This window comes from Eublepharis macularius, chromosome 2 (assembly GCF_028583425.1).
Source record: "Eublepharis macularius isolate TG4126 chromosome 2, MPM_Emac_v1.0, whole genome shotgun sequence".
Classification (NCBI taxonomy): Eukaryota; Metazoa; Chordata; class Lepidosauria; order Squamata; family Eublepharidae; genus Eublepharis; species Eublepharis macularius.
This window is the reverse complement of record NC_072791.1, coordinates 149,234,691-149,250,188: the sequence shown is the minus strand read 5'-3', so window position 1 is coordinate 149,250,188 and position 15,498 is coordinate 149,234,691. Positions and strand designations below refer to the sequence as shown.

The following is a 15,498-nucleotide window of genomic DNA, read 5'->3' as shown; positions in this document are numbered from 1 at the left end:
AGGCATTTCATCAGGTCAGCAATATCCAACTGCACACGCCTTGTGGCAGGTGATAGCAAAGATCATTCTCTGCTGAGTCCTTGCATGCTACATCTTTGCCCAACCCTTCCACCAAGAAGTTACAGGCAGTATCCATGCAACGACCTGTCCTCCATTTTATTCTCAAAACAACCCTATTAGCTACACTTAGAAAGAATGAATGGCCAGAGTCACCAAAGACTCACTTCAGACACCATACAAAATCATGGGTTAATTAGTGGAAGTGTCTGAACATAAGGTACTCCACTAGCTATGATTACTTAGGATCTATCAAACAAGGATCTGAAGCCAGGATTTGAAGTTAGATTATTAAATAACCTTAACTATAGTTTCAAATGATGCCTAAATGAAGACATCCTAGCTTAATCCTGGTTTGTTCTATCAAGATGCCCTCCCAGGCTATAGAGGAGAGGCAAATCAGCCAGTAGTTGGCTGCTTACTGAACCTTCTGTACCTTTAATAGTTCTGCAGAAATGATAACTGAACAGGTATGGCTTTTCTCACACATATATCACAAACTATTGAAATTCTGTCCAATGACTAAAGGTACAGGGCAGTGACCTCCTTACTAGTACTAAGAGAATGAGCCACTAGTTTAAATCTCACATCAATCAAAGCACACACAAAGTTGGCCTCAAGCAAATCACACTCCCACAGTCATAATGCCCCATCTGTAAGATGGGGATAATAATATGGGTCTTCTTTACAGGGTAGTTGCAAGAATTACAGCCAAGTAAATTATAATCGCATTTGCAATTGCTTTGTAAATACCAGCTATTAGAATTATTACTTAACATCTGGTTACCCTACAGCTTTACTGTATATTTGGTTTTATGACCACCACAGAAGTAAATCAAACTGGTTTTGACCGCTATTACATGACTAGAAGATGAGGTTGTCATGCACACACCTATCCACACCTACGCTATCCACTACTGTATCCACACAGGCCGGTATCCTACCACTCTGCTCAGCAAAGTTTAAAACCTTCCTCCAGGTTAAGGAGTTTTCCTCCAATGTAAGTAGTTCCTCTGCCAGATGACAAGCCACTTTAAATTGGAGGACAGCTTCAAACTTTGCTGAGTGGAGTGATAGGATAGGCCACAACTTACAATACATCTAAACAATATTCACTCCTGTGTATATACAGTTGCATATTCATGCCCACAGCAACAATGAAGTGGGGGAATCAAGTATATTTTGACCTAATGAAACAAAGATTATACAAGTTGCTGAAAAATTTAAGTGACATTATCATTTCACCAATGGGAAAGCTAGCTTTTCTGCTGGTGAAAAAGGGAAGAGACCCCCTCTGACCACCCAAAAGTCTATGGTAGACATCATGGGGTCTGCATGGCAAAATGCAAGTGGGATGTGGTCTGTAGTGGGAAAAGGAGCAGGAAAGCAGGTTGGATCCAACCCTTTATCTGTTCTCCACTCAAGATTCTGATTAGTTCCTAAGAAAGTACTTCTTTCTTGGACTGAAATGTAATAAACTTTCTAAAAAATTATCAAGGCTCAAGCCAGAAAATAAAAGGCTAGTCTAATGTCTATTCTAGGTAAACTGGTAGATATTATTATTAAACCTGGAATTATTAGGCATATAGAAGAACAACCCCTATAGAAGAAAAATCATCATAGCTTCTGCAAATTGAACCTTTTAACTTTTTTGAGTAAAAATATTTACAAACGTGGATATTTGGACTTCCAAAACTTTTGACAAAGCTTTTTGAAGTTAAATTAGCAGTCACGGAATATGAAGTCAGACCCTCTCATGGATTAGTAACTGATTAAACAGCAGGCATAGGAAAGGGGAGTAAACTGACAGTTCTCACAATGGAGGGAAATAAACAATGGAATCCCTCAAGCATTTATATTACAACCAGTGCTATTTAATCTGTATATAAAGTACTGAAATTGGAAGTGATCAGTAAAATACTCAAGAGAACAGCAAACTATTGAGGGTGGTGAAGAGTTCCAAATAGATCTTTTCAAATTTGGTGAAAGGGAATCAACTTAGCAAATGAGATTCAATGTAAGTGAACAGTAGGGCAGAAACCCCTAACTACATATACATGAAGGTTTTGCTTGACAGTAATAAATCACAGAAAGGATATTGGGGTTGTAATGAACAACTAAGTATCTACTTTCTGAGAGATTCCAATGAAAGAACCAAAATTCATGCTAAGGATACTAAGAACAACTTAACATGCCAGTATTTTAATTTTATTTTTATTCCTCTGTATAAATCTATGGTAGCCAACATTTGGAATACTTTATACAATTGTATTCACCCCATCTCAAAAAATAAATACAGAACTAGGAAAGGTACAGAAAAGAATGCCTAAAATAACTGGTATAGCTTTTCATTAGAAAGAAAGAAAGAAAGAAAGAAAGAAAGAAAGAAAGAAAGAAAGAAAGAAAGAAAGAAAGAAAGAAAGAAAGAAAGAAAGAAAGAAAGAAAGAAAGAAAGAAAGAAAGAAAGAAAGAAAGAAAGACTTTTAAATTCATAAACAAGACTACAATGGTAGCTAATAAAGATTAATAAAATTATTAATGGTGTAGAAATCTTTTCTTTCCTTGTCCATAATGGTAAAACTTGAGATCATCCAATGAAACGGAGTGGCAGTAAATTCTAGATGGACAAATGGGAGTACTTCTTCACACCATGCATAATAAACAGTGCAGTCCTAAGCAGAGTTACTCCAATCTAAGATCATCTGAGGACTGCATTGTAAATTATGGAAATTAGGGTACAATCATAAGAATGGTTTCCCAGGAGTAAGCCTCAGTTAATAAATAGGACTTATTTCAGAGTAGACTTGCTTAGGATTGCTCCCTTAGCACCCGAAGTATTATGACAGTCACTAGCTTAGTAACTTTGAAAGAGGACTAAACAATCTACGGCAATTAAATGAAACTTTTGTGTTCAGAGGCATTGTGTCTCTCAACACTAGTTATCAGGGAAAGGGAGTAATGCAGAAGCAGGAGAAGGCTGTTGCCTTCATGCCTTGTTTTTGGGCTTCCTAGAGACATGCCTGGCCACTGAGAACATTGGAATAGATGTGCCTTTCCCCTGATCCAGCATGGCTGCTCTTATGTTCATTCTCCTTTCCTTTTCAGAGATGAAAGCTGGCTTATGCCCTGAGGCACAGGGAACAAAACATCTAAAGGGACAGCAAGTTGAGGGGAACTAACAGACTAAACAATAGATTGGTGCAACTTCATCCTCACTTTGCTGAACTGATCAGACAGGGAACAACTGGCACAAACTGAAGGTGAGTCCCACTGATGCAAAAGAGAAACATTTATTTACACAGTCTTAGAACGAAGTATTTGGCTGAAGGTATCAGAAACAGAGTTTGGCTCTTTGCCTAAAGTCTATGGCCATTCGAAGCATGGACCAGGAGACCCTGACCAAGTGCACTGTTTTCTGAGCTGAGCAAACAGCAGAGCTTCTATCAACTCTTGGCAATAACTGAGCTGGTGGAAGATTAAAGGAGGGTAACTGCGCCCTTCAGCCAACCCCAGAAACATGATACGGCAGAAGCACATATTCTTACTTATGAAGACCAAAAAGGCAGAGATCCAAACAGCTTAGACAAAAACTTTGTTCTCCTTCACTGCCTCCTAGCATGCTATTTCAGAACCACAAACAGTGGACAGGACCACAGAAGTAAAAGGCTGAACAACACAGATAATGCCTAAGAGAGTGAAACAGCTTTGTTTCTTGTAGTGTACATGGTTGTTGCTTTTGTTCCACTACTGCAACTGGGCATACAGTTTTCTGAAGTACAACTTGCAAAATTCATTTACTAGACAAAGCTGTCAGAGGAGTACACACACCAAAAACTGATTGTGCACACAACACTCTATTTGCTAGAAGGAGGAGAAAAACCTATCATTTTGTCTCCAGCCAAAACACTTCTCTTGGGATTTCTCAGATAGCTGCTGAGCAAGGACTGTCTTTTCGCAGAATCCTCTTACATTTGTATCCCATTGTATCCCCTGGGCTCCAAAAAAGCACCAAGTAGATCCCTGTATAAAAGGATACAAACTAGCTCTGCAACTCTTCCTCAGAGTGAGACCGTCTATGAATCCCACTAAACTTCAGCTAGTTGCTCTACCCCAAACTCCCAGATAAATCAACCCACTAAATCTTTCAGTAGCTCAGTTTGGCTTGCCTTTCATAGACCAGATGGGATAATAATTATATGGGATAATTATAATTCAACTGAGAGGTTTATATTCGGTAGGGATATTAATGGGATGGTTTTGAGTGCTTAAATATAAACAAATACACAACAGAAAAGGTACAAACTCACCACCACAGTGACCCATTGGGCCAGGATCTGCTCTGGCAGCCTGTGCCTCACCCTAGCTATATACCCTCAAGCTTCAAGAATTAAGTTTCTCTCGACACCAACAAACTTTTCCACGGTCTCTTAGGAGGTCTGGAACCGAGGCTGCAGTCCCATGCATTACGCGTTCCAAGCAACCCTATCTGTACCCCTTTATGCAGGAAAAGAGTCCCTCTGCGTGCAACGGAGTCACAGGTGCAGCATAAAGGCCACTGCGCTCGCTCGCCTTTGCTTCCGAGAACCACGCGCCCCTGTTGTGAATGGCCCGTTTAGCCTCCCGTCTTGGTGTTCCTTACCAAGGCTCGGGACCCCGCTTCCACTCAGTCCAATTCAGGCAAGAGGAGAACTACAGCAAAGGGCAGCGGAGGCTCCTCTGGACCCGAGTAACGCCCTCCCCCTCCCCCCTGCCCGCGAGCCCTCTTCCACGTGCCCCCCTCCGCTGTCTTTTTCCCTTCCCTGGCGACTGGGATTCAATCACCGGCCTGGTTCCCGCTCTGCCCCTCGGGGCACCTCTCCGATTGGGCATCGCCGAGCCCTTGCCCGCCTCCAGTCCTCCCCCTGTACCTGCTGATGTCGGAGGTAGGCGCACCAGTCAGGGGAGCCGGGCTGGGCCCCAGGAAGGGCGCGAGCGTCGGCGCCGCAGAGACTCGTCCTGCCCGCCTCAGTCCGGCCTCCCGCCGCGTGTCATCGCTACTGATGTCGCAGCCACCGCCTCCCGCAGCTGCCGTCCCCCCTCGCCGCTCTCTCCGAAGTCAACGCAGGGTGCCTCTGTGACGTCAGTGTAGGCACGCCTCTGCCCCCCCGCCCCCCTTCTCGGACTCCCTCGAGAAGGGGCCTTGCCCGGCTCCGCGTCGAGCGCTTTTCCGACGTAGCCGGTGGAAGGGGCGATTCCACTAGGAGACCTCCTCCTCGGCGCGTGGCAGCCACGCTCTGCGCAGAGGCATAGCGCGAAAGTGCCCTAGGTGGGGTTGCCTTTCCTATTTCTTGTTACCTAATAAGCGGCTCCAGACGGCGGCTTTGAGGGTCAGGAAAGGGGCGCGGGGCGAGGCGGGGGTTAAAACTCTTTCTCCCCATTTTTCCCTTTCTCCCAGTTTAATTCGCCCCAACCTGCAGTTAGCTAGGAGAGGCAGGTGCTGCACGGTCAGGTGGGGGTTGTTCCTCTTCCCCTGATCCGCTCAGGGTCGGCTACTCCGACTCACAATGCAACCGCGGCCGCTCGCATTGATTGGGAACACGGCGCAGTGGCGTTTAAGGGCCTTTTATCCGAGCAGGTCGGGGGAGGGGGGCTTACACGGGGACTACCGGTGCAAGGAAAGAACTCCACCAGCAGTGCAGTTGCCATTCAGTTAGGCATGCCTGCTGCTTTTTAAAACAAGAGAGTATGGGACAGTCCTAATTTAACCCATTTGTTCTGGCTACATTTTATATTCATTTTGTCAAAAGCAAGATGCAGGTCCAGTAGGGCCTTAAAGACTAACTAGATTTCCAGAGTATGAGTCAGAGCTCCATTGGTTGAATACACGGAGTGGGAAAAGGTAGGAGTCTTTATAATCTAGGCAGAGAACAGGAGGGGTATTGCAGCCTGGTTTATAATGATGGCTACCTTTTTCACTCCTCATATATAACAAAGGGAGCTTTGACTCTCTAAAGCCCATACCCTGGAAATCTAGTTGGTCCTGAAGGTGCTACTGGACCTGAATCTTGCTCTTCTACAATAGACCAACACAACTAACCACTTGAAACTATTGTCAAAAGTAGCAACATGAAAACCAAACTTGTAGGCCTGCTCTATTGCATGAATTGGAAGGGAAGTTTTACAATGAAGGTGTATCCGCTTCTGAGGCTCCTAAGACTTACCATTTTCTTCTGCAGGAAAGGACTCCTATTTTTAATGTTCCCTGATGTTAAATTTAGCTTTCAGAAAGCATCCTGCCAGTAGAAGATTGGCACAGCAAAGTGAGAGCTGGGCTAGAACCTGGTGTGACATTGGGATTTGTTTTAATCTGTAAGGTGTTTTCTCTCAGGGAAATGTTGAAAAACAGCAACCCTTGTCTACAGTTTGAATTGGTAACATTCACTTTTCCATTTCAGCCACTTCCATCTCCTGCATTTAAGGTGTCAATTAGGTCTGGTGAGTTGGTAATATTGAATCTGAGGGGAGGCAAACATGTGGCAGCAGATAAGGCACGGGAAAAACACAGAAGAATAGGAACTGGCGACCAGCGGTACCCGCCATGTGTTTGCCCAAGAGCCCCTCTTGTTTTGTCTGCTACCTTCAAAGGGAGCACTACAAAACAGCATACTCAACAGTCAGAGCTGGGCATACATGTGAATGTTTTTGACGTGCTATAACAAGAATCTTGATAATTTGTTGCCACATGCTGAGCTGGCTCTGTGGATTTATTTATCACTAAAGTGCCAGTCATTCTGACAGGCAGAATGTGTGTATAGAGGAAGGGGTTCTATAGTGCAAGGATCCCTGGGAAGGTGCCATGTGGGTCTGTACACAGAGATGCACTGCACCCCTCTGTGGAAACCCTGTTAATAGGGTCAGATTAGCCAGTATCAAGGATAGAGAATGTGTCTCGTTGCTACAATAAGGTCCACCATGTAACATTTACTTTTCCATGACCGTGAATAGCAAGTATTCAAAACAGTATACTGGACTAGATGGACCCTTGATCTGATCCAGCAAGGCTCTTATCATGTTCTTCTGAGAAAGGAAAAGATTACTTTCCCTAGTCCCTGACCATTGAATCTGTTGCTGCTATGTGCACATACCTGGTTTGTCACCTGCATAGTCCAATCCTGTCTTGTTTCTTGACCCGTACTAGGTTCTGTCTGATTACATTTTATGCACTCAAGCTGAGTAGATATAAACAGTGATTTAATGCTATATATTTAGAAGATTTATACCCCATTATTCATTTACTCTGGAGTAAGCCTAAGAGGCTAGAACTCCCTCGGAATGTATATTTAAATGCATGTGTTGAGTATTGCTTCCCCTGAGGAAAAAAAAACATTTATCTTCAAAACACGGGGAAATTTGTGGAGCCAGCTTGTTAACAAACCTGTCATGTGTCCATTGGTTTTGCCATCTCTTCATCTCGCAATAAAAATAGACTGCATAAATGGACCCAGGGAGAGAGGAGGAGGGGTGCAAGAAGAAAATGGGGAGGAAAATAGAATTCTTAAAAACGTATCTCATAAAGAAACCCTCCTACGCACAAAGAACTATTTGGATACAGAAAAAAGAGACAACATGGCTGCCTCCTTTTCACACAGGACAGTTGATGTAATGTGGAAGGCCCAAGCATTGCCAAAGGAGTCAGTCCAATGGACCAGGAGCAGGTATGGAGATAGCCATGCCTCTTCCTGTTCAGCACAGCATTGTGAGGCCCAAAGAAGATATACTAGAAGCAGGCATGTTGTTCACATATCTGCCCTCTTAACAGATATAATAATACTAACATTCGATTTATATACCGCCCTTCAGGACAACTTAATGCCTACTCAGAGTGGTTTACAAAGTATGCCATTATTATCCCCACAACAAAACACCCTGTGAGGTGGGTGGGGCTGAGAGAGCTCCAGAGAGCTGTGACTAGCACAAGGTCACCCAGCTGATTTCAAGTGGAGGAGTGGGGAATCAAACCCGGCTCTCCAAATTAGAGACCCATGCTCTTAACCACTACACCAAACTGGCTCTAGTGAGTGTTTAGTTTTTACCTCAAAGAGGGCACATAGGTGAGCTCTTCCCCAAATTAGCACCCCATGGTTCATTGCTGTAGTCACTTTTCTTCAAGAACAGCATGAATACCAGAAGTGAGCTATGAGAAAGGAAGGTACCTGGAGCAGTGGTGTTTTGAGGGGGAGGGGAATGTTCATCAGCTTTTTAGATACAAATAGTAGGCCCAGATACCCACTGCATATATGAATAGGCCTGCTTACAAATAAGGCTTCTTACATCACATTTATCTTGGCCTTCCAAAAAGTTGTTCAGGAACTAGCAATGGGGAAGGGGAACGTATCCATAACGACTTTAATGTCTGCCATAGTCTTGCACACCACCACTTTAGTTTACAGCAACACACTGTCGGGGAACAGTCACAACCCCGTTGCCTGAGACACCCTGGATTTACACAGAAGTCACAGAATGTGCACCAGGGAACCTACTATGCCAACAACAGGGGAAGCCCAGCAGGACAATGGCAACAAGGAGAAATGCTGCAACAGTAGCAATACAGTATGAGTCCTTTAAGGCCCCAACTCAAACACAGCCAAGAGCAGCAATACAGAATGGGCCCTTTAAGACCCCACTTCAATCAGAGACATAGAAGGGGGGAAAGAGGCTGTAGGTGCAGCTCAAGATGCCCCTAAAGTCTTCCACTACTGCTAGTTCTCCCAAAATGTCAGGGGACTTGATTTAGAATGTGCAGCCTGCTACACTAGCCAGTGATGAGGAGGTCAGGTTCTTTGTCCAGGGTGTGCAGGAGACTCAGCAGAGAGGAAGAAAAACAAAAGGGTGCCACAAACCCCCTCCCTTCTCATGTTCTGAGGCTATGCAAGCCCCCAGTACCAGTTCTGCAGCCATTATACATATCTGTAAGCCACTGTGGGTTGTTTTACAATTCATGGTGTACCTCATATTTATTACTTGGAGGCTTTCTAGTTGGAAAAAAGCCACACGAAGCAGCACTGAATGGGGTGGGATGTACCAGAGATTCATGCCAAAGTTTGAAATGTTACAATAACCACCAGAGGGAGCCTTAGGCCCATGTATTGGTGCCAGGGAAGTTTGACAAGATCCTTCATGATTATTATCCATCATTAGTCAGCCAGCTGGCTGCAAATATATCTCTGAGATTTGAAAGGTCTTAAAACATGTAACTCTGAGAGGTGTTACTAGCAAACTTCACACCATAGTTCTGAAGCTGCACTCTGGTACACGTTAAAGAAGTTACTTGCAATAACCTTCCTTATTCAGCAGTGATAGGGCATACACTGAATGATTTTTTTCAAAGACTGCATGTCAAACCTCCCAAGACACCTGTTAGGTGCAAAAAAATCTCAGTATACAATTTTTTTACTCCTACTCATTCACCTGCAATGCATCACTTCCAAAAAGGTATCTTTTAAAGGCTGTAATCCTAAATCCACTTACTGGGGAACAAGTCTCATTGAATTCTATTGGACTGTCTTCTGAATGAACATGTTTTGGGAATCATACTGTACATGTTCAGAAGCCAGATAAAGAAATGAGAAACAGAAGCAACTTATAGTCACATTGAAAGAATACAGAAATTGTACATGGAAGAGAGATGGTAAGACAATTTGAGGCACACTTCAGTGTTGTCTGTATTAGGGAAGGTTTTACTCCAGAACATGAAAAATTAGATGAGACCCTCTGTCAATATGCAAAGTGCCTTGCCCACAACACTGAATACAGCAAGGTATCCCCCATCTTTGAACAGATGGTGTGGTTTCCAGAAAAGTTTGGAGAAAGTGTTGCTGAAAAACAGCGAGTATCCAGTGTAGTCAAAGAAAAGTATCTGTTTCCTCCCGTCAGGTCCTTTAAGAATCCAGATTGGGACTGGTGATATTTAGTTTATTCCTAAATTATCCTGTGGCAGGGGTTAATAATAAGTAAGTTTGAAGATGGCATTAAATTCCTATGGATGGTAAAAAAAAAACAGATTGCAAAGAGTTCTAAAAGGGTCTCTGAAAACTGGGTAACTGGGCAACAGATGGTAGATGAGATTCAACATAAATAAGTGCAAAGTGATGCACACTGGGCTAGAGAAACAGAAGAATCCTAACTTCACATATATCCAGATGGAATTTAAATTGATTGAAACCACTCATGACAGACATCTTGGGGTCATGGCAATAATAAAAAGCTCCATGGTAAACATCAGTCCAGTATGCTAAGCTAGTTTTAAAAAATGCAGAGCTGATGTTGGGAATGATTGAGAAAGTTGGAAAATAAAACAGCAAGTATTCATAAATTCATTGTACAAATCTAAGGATCCCACAGTTAGAACGCTATGTGCAGTTTTGGTTGTCCCCAGCTTGGATAGGCAATTAAAACTCTGAAGAAAGTACATAAGGGGAGGGAGATATAGCACTATCTGGGGAATCAGAGGTGTTTTAGTTTGGGAGGGGCAGGACTTAATAGGTGCCATGATTGAAAGTTATCAGCAATGACAAGAAAGAACCTATCTAACCACTAGAAGGTATGCTGATGCAATGAAATTGTCAGTAACATCAGGACAGAACAAAAGGAGACACTTCGCAAAGTATGTAATTAACTGGTTGAACTTGCCGCTAAATAGGGTTACTAGCCTGGATGACTCTTTAAATGAGAAGAAGCTCACCAGTGACTGAAAACGAAGCCTCTGTGTAAAAAGGCTGCGTGTCAAGTGAGATGGCTATTGAGGATCAGGTCCCTGTTGAGCTTCCAGGAGGCCACTGGCAACCCCACTGTAGGAAGCAGCTGCCCCTGAACTTCCCTAGCAAGTCACTTCTTTCTCGTCTGTATTTTGGGAGGCTCCATGGTGTCATTTGGAGAGAATTTAATCCTTCAAGTACAAAGAATTACAATCTACGGGAGGGCCAGAGGAGAACGTTAGGGTCATTCTGATCTGGGTGGGCGGGGGAAACGTCGAAGGGTGACACCGTGTGGCGTGGGAAAGGGAATGCGGGGATACGGGTTGGGCCCAGCACCGAGGATTGGAGGTCAGTGAGGAAATGGCGGGGGGGGGGGGGAGTCTGAAAGGAAGAGGTGAAGCCAGGGGAGGCTGGCGATGGCCGAGGCCCAGGCATGGTTGGCCTCGCCTGTGTGCATTGTGGGAGCGGCCCTCCCTCCCCAGCGAGCCGCACATGGCCAGCCAAGCGGATGACGGCCCCCCTGAGTCAGCCTGAGCTACCGCCCGCCACCGCCCACCTGCACCCTCACCGTCTGTCTCTCCATCTTGTGATATTTCACTCCGGAGGCAGCGAGGCAAACAAACTCAGTGCCAGATTGTACTGGAGAGCCCCTCCCCAGTCCTCCCCAGGCGCCAGAGAGCTCCTCTCCAGCGCTAGCGGGCAGGGTCGCAGAAGCCTCCTGGGCCCCAGGCGTGCCCCCTCCTCCGTAGCCACGCCAATCAGAGCCACATCTCTCTATAACTGACAGGCGCGGCCCACTCCAGTGCCTAGCGAGATGAGGTCATTTTACACGGCGAGTTCTGTCCCCCTTTGCTGAATGCAGATGAAGAAGATCCTGCGTGTACATTCTGTCACTCGAATTTTTTAATAAGAAAAAAAGAAAAAAATCCGAGTGTGTTCCAAGTTATAATAACTAAAGCTGTTCAACGTGGGTTGATTTTTGGTCACAAGATAGCATTTTCGTAAATCCTAAAATGTTCTGCTTTTGCCAGAATTTCAAGTCGATGAAAATTTTTGACGGGAGAGGGTTTTTTTTAGTTAGCTTGTTTTGCTTTCGCCCAGGTTTTTTAGTAACAAAAAAAATGACCGGACTCACAACTCCTTCATGTTCAGAAACCCAAAATCTCCCCCTTTTTAAACCTCCCCATAATCCAGCAGTGGCATTGACTTATAGAAAGCGACACTTTGAGTAAACGGGTTCTGGATATTGCCATGAAGCTGCGCGGTCCTAATCCACTTTACTCGGAGAAGCAAATTCCGCGGGGGAAGCGAAATGCGTTTCCTCTTCAATGTGGTTAAGGTAGAGCTATTATCTCGGTAGAAATTGCCTTGGGCGTTGGAGGGGGGGGGGATCCCAACTATCTATCACATTTTCAGCCTGCTGCTTTTGTATGACTCTGGAGCAACCTGCTTCCCTGCGGCCCAAATCCATGGCGTCCTATCATTTGGTCACCCACGCGCCGCTCTCGATAAAACAAAGCGGGAGTTGGGAGCGTGCCAAGCACTTCGCATGCATTAGCCGTGTCGGGATCCTTATAAGAACCATGATCCCCTGGGTGGTTGGACCGAAATGGGAACCGGGGACTTTGTAGCCCGCAACTCGTGCTCTTAAGCACTCCATCCTTCCTGGGTCCGATTAAAGCTCCATCTAGTCCAGTGTTATTTCCTACAAAGGCCGACTCAAGCCCTCCACAATGTCAACAAGCAATGTGAGACTGCGACATGCGCCTCCCCCCCCCCCCGCTTTATTGTCCCACCAACAGGCATCCAGAGGTATACTGCCTCTGAACAGGGAAGTGCCATTTAGTCGACATAACAGGTGCTGAAAGCCACACCCTCCATGGAACTGTCTAGAGTCCCCTCTAGCCATCAAAGCTAGATATCATCTGTGTGCCTTGTGGTAATGAGTTCCACAAGTCCTTTATGCTTTGCCACCTGCCCAGCCCCATTGGAGTGCCTCTATTCGTCTCATGCGTTGGCAACAGCTACGTGTTCATTTTCTCCTTAAGGAAGTCCCGTAAAGGGAAACTCCTAAGGGAGCCCCCCCCCCATGAGAACTGGCAGAGGAACTGCCCCGAAGAGAGACGAAGACGGAGGGGGTGGGAGCGCCCTGCCGGTAGCTGTTGCTTCCTTTCCTGGGAGAGCAGCGACGTTTGGCAGGGGAGTCTCTGGCAGTGCTGCTACCAGCTGGCGCCTGTTCCAGGTTGTCATTTGCACGAGCTGCCTCTGCTACGGACTCTTCCCCGCCTCCCTCTTCTTTCCATTCCTTCCCAAGGCTCGGCCGCACCAGACGTCCCCTTTCTTGGGTAGCGTCTTCAAGGTCTTCTTCACCCCCTCTCCATCAGGGAGTGACGTGTTGGACAGATTGTAAGGGGGGGGGGGGGTACAGCAATTCCTTTCTGATTCTGCGATGCTGAGCCCACCCGCAGGCCTCTTCCCACCACCTGTCAGAATGGAATCCCCTTTTCGAAGAGCCAGCGGAGTTAGCCGTGTTAGTCTGCAGTAGCAAAATAGCAAAGAGTCCAGTTGCACCTTTATAGTTGGGAGCACATGCACCTGACGAAGAGAGCTGTGGCTCTCGAAAACTTATGCTGCAATAAAGTTGGTTAGTCTTAAAGGCGCTACTGGACTCTTTGCTATTTTGCTTTTCGAAGAAGACTCTAACTGGCTGGGTAGGAAGGCCAAGATAAGTGTGATGAGCTGGCGAATTTTTGAGCAAGGCCAGCTGCCTCTCTCCATTTCCGAAGTGCAGAGTTATAGGCAACAGCTGACTGTAAGGCTCCTACCACGTTCTTCCCCCTCCCCCCAACCCCGAAACAAAAACCAGGACGAGGTTACAGACATTAAAGCCGGCTTAAATTTCAATGGGGACGTCTAGTGCGGCCAAGCCTTGGGAAGGAATGCAAGGAAGAGGGAGGCGGGGAAGAGTAAGTAGCAGAGGCAGCCCGTGCAAATGACAACCTGGAACAGGGTATCTCATAATATCCAGAAGCAGTTGTCTCTCCCATTCCCTATATTCTCCCTTGCACGCAAACGAGTGCCCTTCACTGCTACGGAGCTGCACTTGGGGACACTGATTGGGGGGAGGCACATCCTGCCTACTGTCCCGGACAGAGTAACCTGTCGGGTCAGGAATCAGCGCTTCGCTAGGCACTGCCTTTTGCTAGTTAATAAGGACGCGCCTTTTTCAGCGCGGAAAGGCAGCGCCTCTTGAACTGATCCCAGCGGGAGCACCTCTTCCTTTCCCAGAAGGCTTTGTGGGAGTTCTTTGAATGCGCGAGCTCCATATGGGCCCTGGTGTGGCTGGGAAATCTGCAACTCGAAAGCAACTAGCTGAGCCAGTAAAAGAGAGCAGCCCGTCTGTCCTCTGCCTTTGACCCTGAAATCCTGAGAAGCCTGGAGGAGTCTCCCACGTTCTTTTTATGACTCTGGTTGGTAGCCAAGTGTCGCGTGTCTGGGGCAATTTTTAATGTAAACTGCTTCACATCTGAGGACAGAGGCGCCCTTCACGTCGGTTGAACCTAGCGGAGGGCGCCTCTGTTTTCCCCTGCCCCGCCCCCTCCCTGTAATAAAGTTGCACCTGGAAGGGGTCGCCCTTCGCTCGGTTGAACCAACGTGGCAAGGCAAACCTTACTACTTCGATTCTCCCAGAGTAACCACCACGGGCTGTACTACCACCGGTGATGAAATCGGAGATGAACTTCAATCTACTGATGCACAGCAGCACAATGAGCCTGTATCACTCTGCAGGATAATCGTAAACCACACACAACACCGCAAGGGGGTGGGTGGGAAGGTTTCCGCAGGGTGATTTCCGCGGGGTGGGGCAACAAAGCAGTCAATCACTCCTGCTTGGACCTGCCTCCTCTGCCCCTGCTCCCAATTCCAGATAATATGTGGACCCTGCTACAATTATACTTCTCCAGTAGGCAAAATGGGCTCGGCACATGCTCAGAGGTGCTCTTTAGTTCGCCATGTACCGGGGAAGACATTGGGTTCAGGACTAAACTCTGGCGTTAATTGCTCCCTGAGCCCCTCCCCCAAGCCTCTGGTTGCCGCTGAAAATCAAAGCACGGCAGCCGCGTCTCTAAAATCTGCTCCTTGCCGGACCTGTGACGCGTTCGAAGCTCTCAGAAAGGCACCGGGCGGAGCACAGGTGCTTCGGGGCGCATGCTCAGATCACCTACCCCGTGGTAGCTACGCTTTAGCGTACTTTCACCAGCCAAACAGTAATTCGTTTACTTCAGGATTTACTCCCTAATTAAAGGTGCCACTGGACTCTTTTTGATTTTACTTCCTAATAAGTGTATAGAGGATTGCACGCACTGGGCGTAAGTGCCCCACTGCGCTAAGCGTACGTAGCCCGATCCCCTGCAAGCAGAGTTTAATACGGATTCGTTAATGCAGAGTGCGAAGGTGTGGTCTTTGTGCGTGGCGTGAATCACTCGGCTTCTCGGCCAACCCTTTCCAGGGAGAGGGTCCGGAATGCTGCCCGCTGGGTCCAGCCGCGGTGACGCCTGAGGGTGGGGCCGGGCGTGTGGGAGGGGAGGGGGACAAGCGAGGGCTGGAGGGGGGCGCGGGGGACCCGCCCGTCCCTGAAAGGGTTAAAGCGGCAGCGGGAGGCGGAGCGCGGGCTGGCCCTGGGAATAAGGCGCCGCCGCCCGGCCGC

The 15,498-nt window shown here is 46.6% G+C and overlaps 1 protein-coding gene across 3 annotated transcripts in view; it reads right to left on the bottom strand.

The window, feature by feature from the left end:
- The window catches only part of SLC43A3 (solute carrier family 43 member 3), a 71,577-nt gene extending 66,419 nt beyond the window's left edge, over window positions 1–5,158 (bottom strand). Inside the window, exon 1 of one of the 3 annotated variants that reach the window (XM_054970891.1) lies at window positions 4,965–5,158. The gene's annotated coding sequence lies outside the window, so the exon portion shown is untranslated. Of the gene's footprint in view, window positions 1–4,696; window positions 4,780–4,964 lie in introns of those variants that run through there. The other 2 variants (XM_054970894.1, XM_054970893.1) reach the window with 2 other exon arrangements.
- Between the last annotated feature and the right edge of the window lie 10,340 nt (window positions 5,159–15,498).